This window comes from Cervus elaphus, chromosome 2, assembly GCF_910594005.1.
Source record: "Cervus elaphus chromosome 2, mCerEla1.1, whole genome shotgun sequence".
In the NCBI taxonomy this organism is placed as follows: domain Eukaryota; kingdom Metazoa; phylum Chordata; class Mammalia; order Artiodactyla; family Cervidae; genus Cervus; species Cervus elaphus.
Window position 1 is genome coordinate 5,047,191 of NC_057816.1, and position 16,803 is coordinate 5,063,993.

Here is a 16,803-nt window from a genome sequence, read left to right on the forward strand (position 1 = left end):
CCACTAACATGAAAGAGCAGAAAATCTTTAAGAAATTCTTTACTGACACTCCATTTAAAGGATGGAGAAAAAAAATCACATCTGCCAGCTTTTAGTAAAATGAATATCCTCTTTTACTTGTAATTTTTTTAAGTTTTTTTGAATACTGATTGAGACATATTCAAAACAGTATCTGATACTTGATTATTCAAAAGCAGCAAGACACCAAAAGAGCAAACCAACACCAGCAACCTAAAAATAAAAAAAGACTAAACATACCTGCTGGACTGGTTAACATGAAGAGCACTTTAGGTACAGAATACCTCAGACTCCTGGATGAGGAACAACTGAGAAGTCATTTCTAATTAATCTCAATAGCAAGTGGAAAAAGGTAGGAAATACTGTTGAAGTGCTCAGGGAAAACAATGAAAACAATCATCAACCTAGAACTAGATATTAGGCAAAATGCCTTTCAAGAATGACAGTATTTTTTTGTAATGCCCAATTTGTAGGATTTTAAGAGCAGCAAAATGAAAATTAAGCAGTAGATGCACAGAAATTGGAAAGGACACTGAGACTAAAAGCATTCAAAAGTTTCTTATAAGGATAAAGACATCAATTAACTTTAGGCCTTAGGTTAAATATGAAATGTCTAAGATCACCAGAAGTGTCTAATCTCTTACTGAGTACAGGCAAAAAGAGTAGACAGGAATTAAGGGGGAAAGAACCCCACAATACATAGACAAGAAAAGAAAACGCCCCAGTTAGAAAGCAAAAATACAACAGTAGAAATAAACCAAATATTTCAATCACAATTAATGTAAATTAGTTGAAATACAAAAAGTCGAATAATGAAAATCCAATCCAGCTGTGTGCTGCTTTCAAAAGGCACACCAAAGACACACTTAAGAAGCAAAAAAATACTTATCAGGCAAACATTAATTAAAAATCACTTGGTACAGCTATGCCAATATCCGACAAAATGTATTTTAGTGGAAAACATGTTCCTAGAAACAAAGATTCACTACAGAATGACAAACTGTGCAAGTTACTAGAAACAACAATTCTAAACTTATAAAGATAAAGCAAAAATTGAGAACTACAACAATTCAACAAATGTTCCATCATAATGAAATTTTAACAATACCCCTCTCTGTAACTAAGGGAACAAGCAAACAATATTAGTTAAAGACACTAGTTTGAATGTGACTTCAATTAATGTGCTTTCATCTAACAGACATGTGGAAACCTGACCTTAAAATTAGAAACGCATTCTTTTTAAACACACATGGAATAAAAATTTGCCACTAACTAGACACTGTTAAAACAGCCTCAACAAATTTCAAAGAATAAGAATCACACTGGACCACATCTTATGAGCACAATGTATGCTAGCAATCAGTAGCAAAAATTAAAAGATATATATACACACATATATCAAGATTTTTCTACATACTTTTTAAACTTCTAAGTCAGAGAGAAGTCAAAATGAAAATGTGAATATATTCAGAACTGAAAGATAAAAATCCTACATAGCAAAATTGTTATTTAAAGGGTAATTACTACTCTATTTACATATATAAAGTACATATTATGCATGCTAAAAATTAATGACCTAAGAATCCTGTTTAAGAAATTAAATATTAATAACTAATTACAAGTCAGGCAGATTCAAAAACTAAGAAGTTATCATTTTCTTCCAATGACTGAAAATTCAGACAAAATGAGTTTTAGAAAAACATAAATTACCAAATGTGACTCAAGAAAAAGAAGAGTCTAATGATCCTATAAACATTAAAGCAATCAAATCCATAATTTTTAAATCTCAGACAGAAAACACCACACCCTTATGGTTTTACGGGCAAGTTTTATAAAACACTGAAGGAACAAATAATTTTACTTATGAACCCTCTAAGAAAATAAAAAGGAGGAAACACCACAGTTTATTTTATGAGACTACAATACTCTTGGTAACAAAACTCATAAGGCTGATACAACAAAAAGGGAAAATTAGAGAACATTCTCACCAATAAACAAAGATACATAAAACCTGAGATATTAGCAAATTAAAAACAAAAGAGGTGGGGGGTGGAATTCCCTGGCAGTCCAGCGCTTAGGACGCTTCACTGCTGGGGCCCAGGTTCAATCCCTGGTTGAGGAGCTAAGATTCTACCAGTGTGGAAAGGCCAGGAAAAAACCCAAAACAAACAGAAAAACAACAAAAACCTGAAACAGACAAAAACATATGTAACAGAAACAAAACAAAAAAAAACTCTTAAAGGAATACATCATTATCAAGCTGGAAAAACTGTCATATCATCATCTCAATAGATGTAGAAAACAAAATTAGGACTTCCCTGGCGGTCCAGTGGTGACGAATCCGCCTGCCAAGGCAGGGGACACGAGTTTGATCCCTGGTCAGGGAACCAAGGCCCCACACGCCCTAGAGCCCGCTGCTCTGCAACAAGAGAAGCCCACGAACCACAACCAGAGAGCAACTCCACTCGCCACAGCTAGAAGAGCCAAGACCCATCACAGCCAAAAGTAAATAAATAAGTGAAAAAAATTTTAAATGCATTCAATTAAGTTCAGTGCCCACTTGTGAGTTTGTTTTTTTTTTAATTCTCCATAAACTAAGGTTGAAGACATCTTCCTCAAGCTGTTAAAAGAAAAAAAAAGTATCCACACATCACACCTATAATGATAAAAGATAAAAACATTTCCCTTAAAACTGGGGCTGTGATAAGGATGCCCGCCACTAGCATTTATATTCTCCACTGGTGATGGCTGCCATGCAGCAACGCAGTAATACTAGAGTAAAATATATCAAACAATAAAAGGACTGGAAAGAAATGAACTGTCATTATTCACAGATGAGATGATTATCTACATAAAAACCCCAAGAGTCCACAAGAAAATTATTATTAAGCCAGAGAAGCTACTAGATATAATAGCCACATACGAAGTAATCTGCATTTCCAGTTGCCAACAAATAGAATTTTTTAACTTAAAAAAATAATTTACAACAGCAACAAAAATATAAAGTAACCAAAGGATAAATCTAACCAAAAAATGCAAAATTTGTAGAAAGAAAAGAATATAAAACTTTTAAAAAGACAACTACCTATAAACCAAAAAATCTATTTCCTCTTCTACCTGGGTAGTATGAAGACAGAAGAAAAGAATCGGAAAATACTAAAATCCATTTTGGTCCTTTTATTACATGCTTTCAATAAACACTTTTTTAAAAATCCCATAAACACAGTAAAACGGTCACAAATTGGGAAAAGGTATTTGTCACAAAAATAACAAGAATCAGAATATATAAGAATTCCTACAAATAAGAAAAAAATCAAACTCAAGAGGAAAAATTAAGACAAACAGGAAAAAAACAGAAAGACATAAACAGCTATTTCACAAAAGTAGAAATCTAAATAGCCAAAAAAAGATGCTCTACTTCATTAGTAATTTGAAAAAAGAACATTAAAACCATGCAGTGATAAATAAAAGTGGGCAAAGAACTACTTGAATAGACTTTCCTCTAAAGAAGATACACAAACAGCCAATACATACATGACTAGATGCTCAACAATATTAGTCATTCAGGAAAGGGAAAACCACAATGATACACCACACTTCACACCCACTAACATGGCTATAATTTTTTTTAATGGAAAAATATATATTAGTGAGGATGTGGAGAAATTAGAACCCCGGTATGGTGTTGGTGAGATGTAATATGGTACAGTCACTTTGGAAAACAGTTTGGGAGTTTCTCAAAATTTTAAAACACAGGAACATTACCCAACAAGTCCACTCCTAAGTACACACCAAGAGAAATAAATACCTAAGTCCCTCCAAAGACTTATAGGCACTCACTCACAGAAGGATGGTTGGTTAACAGTCAAAAAGTGGAAACAACCCAGACATCCACCAACTTGTGAATGGATAAATAACAGGCGGTATGTCCACGCGCTCAAACGCAACGAAGCGCTAATGCCAAAATATGCTACAACAAGGATAAACCTTGAAAACATGCTGAGCAAAAGAAGCAAGTCACCAAAGACCACACATTGTATGATTCCATTTACATGAAATGTCCAGAATCGGCAAATGCATAAGAAAGTCCATTAGTGGCTGCCCAGAGGTTGGGTGGAAATAGAGTCACTGCTAACAAGTACAAGGGTTCTTTTTAGGATGATGAAATGTTCTAAACATTAGATTGTGGTGATCATTACACAATTCTCTGAACATACTAAAACCTATTCGATTGTACCTTTTAAATGGGTAAACTGTAACATGTAATTACATCTCAATAAAACTAGTAATTGATGGAGATGTAAGGTCATAACCACCAATTTGACAAATATAAAAAAGTCTGACAATACCAAGAGCTGGCAAAGATGTAGAACAACAGTGCTGGCAGGAGGGTACTTCTAACTAAAGTTCAATTACTTTTAACTAAAGTTAAAACTGTACAGGTCCCACTACCCTGCAATTCTAAGTCTCTCCAGGCTTTACATCTTGCAGAAATGTTTTTTGCACTTGTACAAAGCCTCACTGTTCTGTACTGGAAACAATCCTATCCCATAAGGATAGGACAAAGAATAAAATCAAATATATTCAGCCTGAAAAAGAACACAGAAGCGAAAAGGAATAAACTATAATTACACACATCAATGTGGGTTTCCCAGGTGGCTCAGTGGTGAAGAATCTACCTGCCAATGCAGGAGAGGTAGGTTTAATCCCTGTCGGAAAGATCCCCTGGAGAAGGAAATAGCAACCTATTCCAGTATTCTTGCCTGGGCAATCCCATGGACAGAGTAGCCTGGAAGGCTACAGTCCCCCATGGGGTCAGGAAAGAGTCTGATACAACTTAGCAACTAAACTCATCAATGTAGCCAAAACTCATTATCTGCAGGGCCTCACTTCCCTCCTTTCCCAGTTTCAAATCCAGGCCTCACCATTATAAACTCCCCCTTTACCTTCTTTTTTTCAACTGGAGTATAGACGCTTTACAACGCTGTGTTAACTTCTGCTTGCTGTACAAGGTGACTCAGCTATACGGACACCTACAGCCCTCCCTCTCGGACCTCCCCCTGCCCACCCACCCAGGATCCCACTTGTCTAGATCACCGAGCACCGAGCTGAGCCCCCCGCACCATACAGCAGGCGCCCACTGGCTCTCCACTCTACACACGGCAGGGTAGGGACCTGCTCTCGCTCCGTCACTCTTGCACGCAGAAACCACAACTGCAACACTGCCTACTCTACTCCCAGGAAAAAGAACACAACTGCTTTTTTCCACTTTAAACTAGGACGGCTTCCCCGAGGAGCCCATTCCACACTGCAGATCCACTCACATTCTTTCTTTCCATAGATACTCCGCACTTTCTCTCTCCTCACAGACAACCCGCCCCTACTCACCCTCATTTTCACTGACTGATAACTTCTTGTTTCACTGAGAAGAAAACTGTCCTGGGCTTCCCTGGTGGCTCAGTAGTAAAGGATCTATGTGCCATCACAGGAGACAGGTTCGCTCCCCAGTCCAGGAAGATCAACTCAGCCTGTGCGCCACAACTACTGTGTCTGCGAACCCCAACTGCTAGGCCTGCAAGTGCGAGAGCCTGGGCTCTGCAACGAGAAGCCTGCGTACTCCAAAGAACAGACCCCCCTCGCCCCAACTAGAGAAAAGTCCGAGCAGCGACACAGACCCAGAACGGCCAAAACAAATAAAATTAATTAAAAAAGAAAAAGAAAACAGTCCTGCTCCCACCACACTAGCTCCCCAAGTCTGCTCCCCGTCCTCTCACCAAGCAAGAGCTGGTGGACGCTCCCCGTGGGTCCATTCCCTGTCTCCTTCCCAGCAAATGCAAGTCATCAGGGTGTGCATTCTGCACAGGTATCATTTCCCACCAACAGTACAATCACTGTGACTTCGCCATCTCCACAAAGCCCTCTCAGGGTCCCAACTCTCCCCTCAGCGCTGTGGCAAGTGCCCACGGACGGGCTTCCCTCTGCTCTCAAGCCCTCAGGAAGCCTCCCTCCCAGGCTCTCCCCACCACCGTGTGGGGACTGCTCCCGTCAAGACCATCGATGACTCATGTGCCAGCGAAGCCGCAGGACAAGCCCGGGCCTTCGTGCCACTGGAGGGCACGGCAGGAGCACTGCGAGGGGGTTCTCACTCCCTCCCCATTGAAGACACCTCCCCTGACGTCAAAGACTCAAGGCCCCCGCTCCTCCTCCACCCCAGAAACTGCCCGGCCCCGTTTTCCTGGCTGCCTCGGCCCTCATCCTGCACTGTCAGCGTCAAGGACTTCTCGGTGTCAGAGGACACTAAACACTCTCACGTCTGTCTTCAGCCAGACCTCTCCCCTCCACTCCAAACACCTTCATCCCACGTGGCTCCCGGCGGCTCTCTGGAGTTTCACAAGAGCAGCGGGTCTGACCCCAACTCGACCTTACTTCCACAACCTGCACCACGAGCAGAAACCTCTGGTCGGCAGGGAGCACCTTCACCCTGCTCTCTCAGCCACGTCCAATCTGTCAGCAAATCCTGTCGGCTCTACCGTCCACATGCACCCGGCATCCCTCCGCCTCTCACTGCCGCCCCTGTGCCCCTTCAGTCCAAGCCGCCGTCATCGTTCTGGGGGGTCCTCGGCACCAGAGGGACGGCTATTCTTAACACAGTTTCAGGGGGACCTTTTAAAAACACGTATCAGATCTCATGTCACACCACTACTCAAACACTTCCATGACTTCCCATCTCATTCAGAGAAAGAGGCAAAATCCTAACCCGGGCCTGCAAGAATGGCTCCCACCCCACCCCCTCTGACCTCCTCCCCTGCCATCCTCCACCCCGCCAGGCTGGCCTCTCTACTGTCTCCCTAACACACCAGGTACAACCCTTCTTAGCACCTCACGCACACTGGACTCTGCCTATAAGACTCCCCCGACCTCACCCCCACCTGTAGCCATGTGGCTCCCTCCCTCACCTGCTGATGTTCAGAGGTCTCAGGAAGGCCCATCCTGACCACCTTATTCAATCTGCAAACAGACCCCACCCAGCCACTCCCGGCTGACTTTGCTCCCAGCTGTATCACCCATGACAGCTGCATCTCTGACTCACCTGTTAACCGTCTTTCTCCACTAAAATGTAACTTCCAGAGGACAGGGACAATGTCTTTTTGGCTCACTACTAATATAGTCAACATCACAACATATGTCTTACTGCCTAAGACATAAGTACTCAAACATACAAATGAATCTCAAAAAACAGTAAGAGGAGAGAGGGTGAGTTATACAACAAAATGATTCAATTTATACAAAGACAGGCAAAAACTAAATTACTTTATGTAAGGATAAAAGGATACATTCACAGGTGCTAACACCATAAAGTAAATCAACAAAATGACACATGCGGGGCAGCCCTGCTTAAGGGAGGTGAGAAGGAGGGATGGGGGGCGGGGGTGTCATACAGGAAGCCAGAGGTAATGGCAACGTTCTGTCACTGAAACTGGTGGTCTGAACATTTAATATCTGTACACAGGCCAACAGAGACTCTTGGGACGTATGAGTCCATTAAAAATTAAAATAAAAAAATAGGTTAGAACAAGACAGGTCAAATCCAGCCCACCACCTCTTTTTGTAAATAAAATTCTACCAGAAGAATACAATTCTCCTTAGAAGCTTCATTTGTTCACGTGTTGACTACGGCTGCTTTCACACCACATCGGCAGAACTGAGTGGTTACAGAGCCCACGGAGCCCACAGAGCCTAACGTGTTCATTCACTGGCCCTTTACAGAACACAGCTGTTATAATGTGAAATTTGTAAACAAATTAAGAACAACATTTAAAAGAGCCAATCACCAATCCTTCAAGGACAGCCCTGGCAGTCCAGTGGTTAAGACTCCACAGTTCCACTGCTGGAGGCTCGGGTTTGATCCCTGGCTGAGAAACTAGGATCCCACATGACACACAGCTGAGCACATAAATGAATAAAAGTTCAAAAAACAAAAGGAAAAAAAAAATTGATCCTTCAAAACATGTGTGATTATCTCACAGCACAGAACATTGAAAAAATATGGCTCTATATAACATGAGGGACTCCAAAGCAAAGTTTTTTATACTGTCTTCAAGCACCAGAAAGAGATTTTAAAGATGAATATTTCAGAACGTGCCTGCGGGCTTAGTTGTGTTGGACTCAGCAAAACTTCAAATTTATGATGTCTACTCTCAACACAGCAAAAAAAAAAAAAAAAAAGTCACATTTTAGTGAGCCAAATCTATATAAAATAATCCAAATTTGGGGAGTGGGGGGACACCACCACCACCTAACTCGATAACCTGCCCTGACCCACTTCACCATCACCCTATACTTCCCCAGAGCAGCTAGTTAGATCTCCAAGGCCTTCTACCATACTACTCCGCTCCATTTCTTCAGGGCGTTTCACTGCAACTTCTATTAGTCATTTCTGACCTTATTTCTACTGTTACTAGGAAGAAGACTAGTAATAATAATAACAGTAATAATACCCAAACAAATATTACTGTGTGCTAGGCACTGTACTAATTAGTTTACATTTAATATTCATTTCACAGATAAGGAAACCAAGGAACAGAGATGTCACCTAATATTATGATTACACAGCTGGAAGACGGGGAGCCAGAACTCAAAGTCAGCTTTTTTAGATCCTTTGCACTCTTGCCCTCCACAAGATACTCTGACCGAGAGCAGAGAACAGGTATCAGTCTGTGAAAACTCCCTTAGTTTAATATACTATGCCTATGGTAGGTGCCAAATGCACAGCTGCTGTATCGTCTACAAGTATAATAATAAATCGAGGACACAAGGTCCACAGTGGAAGGGGGGGGAGTGATTCAAAAAGTGTTGCTTAATCAGAAGGGACTGGGTCTCACTGGAAGGCAGCTAAGGCAGACATGAACTGCCCACTGCCCAGAGGCAACAGAAACCCTGTGCATCTCTGTCGACAAAAGTAAACTAGGAGGCACTACCCCCTCATCTATGACAATGACAAAAACAGACAGAACACCAATTCAGAAGTTAAACATTTATTCTTTATTTTTTAATTTTTATTGGAGTGCAGCTGATTGATTACAATGTTGTATTTATTCTTAACTCTGTGAGTTCCAGCTATGTTACTATTGAAACAACTGACACTTAAAATTATGGTCTAGTGGGGCCACCAAAACCCTAAGGCCTCACTGAGATTTCTCTGCTGCCTACAGGCCCTTTCTCCAGCATGACCTAAATTTTTCTCTAATATCAATGACCTCCAAAACCATGATTCTCATGAAAGGAAGCCCCAAACAGCCACCGGCGTCAATACTTGTCAATGTTCCTCCCACTACTGCCCCGTCGGGAGAATGAAAGCCCAGGCTTCACCAAGATCCAGCCAGTGTCTCCTGACCAAGCCTCAGTGGATACTGCAGGCCACCCCGGAATGTGCCTTAGTGGCCAGTACAACTCGTGCCCCACCTGCCCGGTTCAGGGTCCCAGGGGGCCAGGCATTCTCAGGCAAGCTCCCCTTCTCACCAGTGTCTCTGACACACTGCATTATTGTTCACACCGGCATTACTGTTTAGATTTACACACAAGGACAGGGAACTTCAGGCTCTCACGAGCGATCCACACAGCTTTCTCCAAGTCTGACTCAACATTCAGTCATACTTTTATTTCTGCAGTTTTTACTTTTCTGCAACCTTTTTAGTGTTGCTTCCTACTGCTTCAAAAAAAAAAATTCTCATTCATCTTTCCTTTGGGCCCCCAGATTTCATGGCAGTCAGCCTCTGGGGCACACAAACCATTCCAAATCAATACACACACCCTCTGCAAGAAATTTTGGAACTAACAATACCCTAGCTTTCTCCAGAGTTGCCGAGAAGTACAAAATAAGAGTCTCTTTGTATCAGGAAAGATGTTCATAATCTATTCAAATTTATTTATATAAAATCAGTCAACTGTGGAGTCTTCACTAATACTTAATAAAACAGGTCAACACTAGCCAGCAGAAGTGAGAAGCAGTAAACTGCCTCTACTCAGATCTTCGTGAGTCTGTGACACAAAAATGTCCCAGTTAAGGTAGGAAGCCTTTCAAGTACTGCCAAGGTTCCCTTTCACTTGCTTCTTTACCATCTAGCCAATCTACCTGATAACCAGATGTCAGTTCATAAACATCCAAAACGTGAAACAAACTGGGGATTGATCCGAATAGTAACTTTCTCTCCTCCCAGTAAAGAAAAATAAAGGGGGAGGGAGGAAGAAAGGGGGTTTCCGCGGCAACTAAATCTAAGCCAAAGTCAAAAGGCCACAAAAACAAAACAAACAAAAAAAAAGGCCACAAAAACAAATCTCCAGTCACCTCAATCCAGACTGCAGCAGGGGAAAAAACCCATTCCCACTGGAAGCACCGTGGATTTCAAGGACAATCAAGACGTTTAGCATGAATCTACACCAAGCCTCTGATCAGTAGGGAAAGTGAGCTTTTCAAGTTTGATCAAGTGACAGCCAACATCTATGGAGCAAAAGACAACACAGGTCAATCCTATTTGTCATTACAAAACAGCTTTACCAGCACAGGAAGAATAATAGCATTGCTGTTTAAGACAAACCAAACCAAGGAGGGAAGTGGAAGTTAACTATTTAATATCTATGAGAAACAAAGGTGTAACTACTTCATTCTTTGGCAACAGACTTCTGGCAATCTCAAACCACCGAACCAACAATTACAAGCTCTTTCCTCTGAAGCCTTTAGGGCCTCTCACTAAAATTCTGCTTACTTACACCATATTACTCAGTTCACAAGCTGAGTTATCTGGCCTCAGTGCAAAGGACATCTCTTGTCGGTGCTGCCTCCCCCCAAAGACTGAAAGTCCTTAAGTGCCTGTTCATGAGTGAACCCCTAATACTGTTCCTGACAGAGCAAGGATTCAATATATTTGCTGATGAAATAAATGAAGACTAGATAGCAACATTCATGGCTTTCCTGTGAAGGATCCCATTATCTACCTGGTAATGCTCTGTTCCCACCACCTCCATGCCACAGCACTGCACTGGGTTTAGGGCAGCCAGGAGTGGAGGAGACTTGTGTGATACTGTATGATATCTCTTCTGTGCAAATTAAAAACAACACAAATGAATATACATGCAAGACAGAAACAACCTCCGGTTTAGGGGCTTCACTGGTGGCTCACTGATAAAGAACCTGCCTGCCAATGCAGGAGATGTGGGTTCGATCCTGGGTCAGGACGATCCCCTGGAGAAGGAAATGGCAACCCACTCCAGTAGTCTTGCCTGGAGAATCCCATGGACAGGGAAACCTGGCAGGCTACAGTCCACGGGGTCTCAAAGGGTCAGACACAACTGAGCGACTACTCACACAGAAGAAACAGACAGTGGAGTGGTCACCTGTCATTCTCAGCATCTCAGTGAAAGTCGCTCAGTCGTGTCCGCCTCTGCTAACTCACCGATGCATAGCCATGGACCAAACTTCAGGACGAAGGATTAGATCTCCCGGATCTCTCTTTCATACATCCAGACTTTAACATTCAGTTGGCAAAAATCTGTAGTTTTATAGTAACATTCTTCCCGCTCAATACACTAGGATCGTCCGTCTTCTAAGGATGTGAGAGAAAAGGATTTCTCTTTCACTGCACTTCATCTCCCCAGAGGCAAGAACACTCGCCCACTCCGGTCAGAGTCCAGGGCTTAGGCAAGCCCCCTATGGGAGCAAGCAAGGGTCACCGTGTTAAAAGATAAGCATACAATCTGCCTCTCTCTTGCCTTGCCAAGGGCAGAGCTGGCAAATCAATCCAGGGCTAACTCTCTGAAAACAGGCCTTCATTAAAATAATAATAATAATGAAGCTGGCATCTAAAAACAGAATTGACAGCTGACTGACAGGATGAGGGCAAAAAAAGACAAAACTCAAAAACCACCGCCGAATAAGGCTATTTAGCATAGCCATCAAGAGCCCTGAATATCTGAGAGTGGTAAGTTTCAACACAGTATGTTCATGGATTCTCATGAAGCAACAGAATAAAAAAAAGTTTCTCAATTACTTTATAAAATTAAAAAAAAGTTTTTAAAGTTCAGTCTTCAGGCACCTGAAAATAACATATGTATACCATCTTTCCCCATTACTAAGTCATGTCCAAGTAGAATCGAGGTATAGACAGAGCTCACAGATAACAGAATTCCTTGACCCACACGTAGGTCCTAAAATCTGTGGTCTAGTGGTTCCAAAACCTGGTTGCACATCAGTATTACTTGGGAGCTTTTAAAAACATTCTCACTCTCACCACACATTTACAGAAGTGGGGTCCATCACCCACGGTCTTGAAAAGTATTCCAAATGATCCCAAAGCAGGTCAGACCAGCACCTGTCTACAGCAGGGTTTCTGACCTCAGCACTACTGCCGTCCGGGCTGGCTGACGCTCTGTTGAGGGAGAGGTCGCCATCTTGTGCATCACAGGGTGCTCAGCTGCATCCCTGGTCTCTACCCTCTAGAAAAGCCACTGCCCAACCCCACAGATGTGACAAGCAAAATTTATTTCTCCAGACATCACCAGATGATTCTTGGGGGCAAAATCCACCCCTCTCAAGTTGAGAACTTCTGCTCTAGAGTAAATAAAAACCCAGTCATCTGAGGCTCCCTTAAGAAAGGAAAAAAATAAGAAAACTTCCTAAAGCCAAGAGATCAGGTCTATTTTTTCCATCCAGCTCACCTAAGAAAAAGCGGTCAACTCCACTCGGCCACACCAGGGCTCGGATCTTGACTTATGAGAACCAACCGCAGCCTCTTGTGCTTTGTACGTAAATAAACTCAGTGCTGAGTTTTAATTGAGCAGATGGTTACAAGAACTTCACTGCCACTATCATTCTTAACGATTCTATACCAGTAAGAAAGCAGTGTAAAATTTTAGATGAATATATATATACTCAGGCTACCTCTCAAATATCCAAAATATAAAACCACAGATACAAGTTTATCAAAGAAGCAAACTAAATACAATCCTGACAAATACTGTCTTAAGGAAGATGTCTTATCTGTAATAAGCACATTATCTCTGTACCACATCAGTGCCAAAATTTATTTCAAAGAGACTAAGCAAACCTCACCCTGTCGGGCCTTAATTTCGTCACTATTCATTTTCTGTCCAGTTATGGTCTGATTCTCAAATTGCCAGGCAGTTAATTGAAACCAGCAAGTTTTGTTCTGCTACACTTAACACAAAAGCTAGTTTTCTAATCTAAAACAATCTTCTTCCTGTTCTTCAGTAAGTTACACCAGCAAGATGTTCATCTCTACTTAAGACGGAGTCTATCAAAACAACATTTCCCAGGGCAACAAAGCAAGCCAGGTCCCAAGCAGGTAATTCCAGGGGAAGGACAAGCCTGGTTTCAAGCAGCAGGGAGAAGAGCACAGGGCAGGAATCAACAGACTGAGTAGATGCATGAGTGGAAGGCATTCTGTTAAATATTCTAGACTCTCTGATCAAACATAACTGAAATGCAAAATAACTTTGAAAGCATCCACCCAGGACCACAGTTATTTCCCAAACTATCTTCGCTGAAGAATATCTCAATACACTGTAACTTTTCAAACCTCAATAAAAGCCCAGGAGTACACTAAGAAATTCTGGAGTTACTACTGATTTGGGGGCCAATCACACGCAATAAGTGGTATTCAAAAGTACAGGAGGAACAGAACCTGACGTGAGCTCCTGGTGGGCTTTTATTTAACCATCTCTTCAACAAGCCAGTCTGAGGCATCACCACTAATGACTCCAGAAAACGTCTGTAAAAGTAATCAATCCTCAGCCACCCTCTCCTGGGTGACTCTCAGCCCGAAAGACTCAAAAACACAGAGCTTTCTAAAGACAGTCACCAAAAGCCAGGGCTTAGACACTCACGTGACTTCCCAATATATCTAAACATTTAAAAATCAAATCCAAATTAATAATAGCCACTAACTGCTAAGCGGATTCCTCATGCCAGGCACCGTTTCTAGCTGCTTTACACATATTAACTCATTTCCTCCCGACAGAATTCTGAGGCAGACACTGTTATTCCCGTATTACAGAAGAAGCAGAGAGGTTGAGGGACTTGCCCAAGGTCACAGCGCCAGAAAGTGGTGAAGTCAAGATTTGGAAACCACGCCGTCTAACTCGACAGCAAAGGAAGCTCCAACACCACCCCTTAAGTGGATTTTCCAGCGGCTGGATATCTAGAGCCTCTTTCCCACTTGCTGCCTACTTACAACGTGACCTTGAGGACAAAATCGCAGTCAATTCCACGTTAACAAAACAGCCACATTCACAAGTGCTGTGATGATAACAGAAAACAACCCCCAAGAGCCCTCCCAGAAAAGCAAAACAGAAAAGCTCGATCCGACCCACAGAGAAAATGGGTTAAGTACAGAGATTACTCGGAGCTCGGAGGGTGAGACGCCAAGACACACAGGTGCATCCAAGGACTCATGCCGTCCACCTCCAACCAAGAGTCCAGGTTGTGGTCAGAGCAAGCCGGACCGCAGGAAACCCCTCCAAGGGAGCGGGGAAAAGGCTTCTTTAAGAGGGAGGTACTTGCGGCCGAGAGAAGGACCACCCCCCCCCCCCTCAACCCTAGCGCATATTCGCCAGGGAGGCTTTCGCGACCACGTCTGCGCTGGAGTCGCAACCCTGGAGTTTAAAAAAAAAATCACTCGGAAGGAGGTTTTAAACACTCCGAGCCGGGCACCGGCGTATCCCGCTGACTCTGCGGCTAAAGAGCAGAAACCCACAGAACTTGTTTCCCAGAGAACCAAGTCCAACAATGGCCTCTTCGCGAGTCTCCGGCGAGCCGCCGCCGCCTCAACTTGACACGCTCCGGGGCCCGCGCCCAAAGACCTTGTCCGGGGCCCGCGGGCGGCGAGTGGTGCTCGCTCGGGGCGGGCCGGCCGGCGCGGAGCGGGGCCCGGCCGAGTGAGGGGCGCGCCCGGCCGCCACCCGCCCGCCCGCCGCGCCAGGCCGCGGCCGTCAACCCGGGCGCAAAGTTCGCCGCCGCCCGGCCCGCGGCCCGACTCGGCGGGGGCCCCCGCAGCGTGCGAGCGGGCGGCTGACAGGGGCGGGCGGGGACGGGCCAGGGAGCCCGGGCGCCGCGCCTCCCCGGCGGCCGAGAGGCGAATTCCGGGGGGGAGGGGAGGGGGCCGGGACGCTCCCTCCCCGCGCCGCCGAGGCCGGGCGGAGGGGCCCCGCCGCCGCCGCCCGCGCGCCGCGCACCCAGCGCACCCCGCGCCGCGGCCCGCTCCGCCGCGCCCCCCCCTCCTCATTACCTGGAGGTGCCCGCGACTCGCCGCTAGTTGCGCTCAGGCGGGAAACGCGCTCACCGACACCATCAGCGAAGCGCCCAAAATGGCGGACGTATCAAGCAGGCCTTGAGTTCCCCCCGCCCTCCCTCCGAGCGCCTCGCGGCCAATCACGGCCCTGACCCCGCCCCCGGCTCCGCGCTCATTGGCCTTCCTCTCCCGCCCCCTGCCGCCTATTGGGTCACGCTGCGGCCCCTTTGAACCCACTCCGATTGGCTCGCGGACGCTGTCCGTCAAGGGCGAGGGGGCGCATTCTTTTCCCATGGACTTGACGGATCCGGAACCTCTAGGACCCCGGAGTCTGGAGCCAACAAATCAGAAACCAAGGGAAACCTTGGCTGGGTTCCCCCCAACTACGCCATAGCAACAGCAGGGCCTTCTCTTGACGGAAGGCTGGGGCCACCAATCGGATGGCCAATGCTTTTTTAAAACTAAAGTGAGCCAAGCCAATCATGGCAGTAGATACAAGAACCAATGGGGTAGCGAGACCCGCAGGCAGGCAGGCCGGAGGGCTTGGGGGAAACCGGTGATGACGTGAGCCACCATGTGTTTCCCTGGCGGAAGTCCGCTGAGAGCTGGGGAATTAGCTCAAGTGGTAGAGCGCTCGCTTAGCATGTGAGAGGTAGTGGGATCGATGCCCGCATTCTCCACGGCTGAATTTTATAAAGTTGGGGAGGGAGCGGGGAAGTTAACGGTCAGTATCACTTGCCTCGCAAGGTGGAGTTTGTACCAGGAGATGTGAGGACAAGGTGTGTTAGGTACCCCTATCTGTGAACCCGCCTCTCCTAGGGAGGAAAACTGGATGGATTGCGGGGGATTCCTTTTGCCTTGCGGAAGAATTTATGCAGAAGCTGCTGCTTCAAATCTAGTGACCACTCGCTCTGTGCCCCGCCGGCCGGGGTACGCAGGAGCAGAGGGTCCCGGACGTCAAACTCCACCTGAGCAACACAAGAGGCCGCAGAGCGGTGGCGGTGGTGGTCCTGAGCAGGTGACGTTTCCACCCACGGGACACGGAGGACAGAGCCGCGGGGCTCGGCGCGGGTTGGCAATGAGGGCTCTGGGCAGGGAGACTGGCAGGTGTCTCTGGGGGCACTGGCTTGGTCAGGGATGATCACTCCCGCTCAAGGAGCGGAGGCAGGCTTTTACTGTGGGGCTTCCCCCAGCTACCTCCCAGAGTTCAGGCCTGAGCAAAGTGACAGGGCTTGGCCACTGGGCTGCCTTGCCAGTGCTTTCCCTCTGCACCCCTTTGCCTCGGCCCCAGCTGGCCTTCCACCTCCCTGACTCAAGACTCTCTGAGCGCCACCGCCCCACCCTCCCACCCCCCGCCCGTGCCAAATGGCAGGGAGAAGAGAGCCCAGCTTGGATTGCGTCAACCCTGGTGGGCTACAATCCATAGGGTCGCAAGGAGTCAGACACTACCTAAGCGACTCAACACACACAAATAGTGCCTGGG

General features: G+C 45.4%; 1 protein-coding gene across 14 annotated transcripts in view; it reads right to left on the reverse strand.

Annotated features, from left to right (window-relative positions):
• The window catches only part of PPP6R3 (protein phosphatase 6 regulatory subunit 3), a 123,491-nt gene extending 108,060 nt beyond the window's left edge, over positions 1-15,431 (reverse strand). For 13 of the 14 annotated variants that reach the window (XM_043924569.1, XM_043924553.1, XM_043924652.1 and 10 more), the window contains exon 1: positions 15,318-15,431. The gene's annotated coding sequence lies outside the window, so the exon portion shown is untranslated. Of the gene's footprint in view, positions 1-11,468; positions 11,679-15,317 lie in introns of those variants that run through there. The other variant, XM_043924561.1, reaches the window with a different exon arrangement.
• Positions 15,432-16,803: the final 1,372 nt, after the last annotated feature.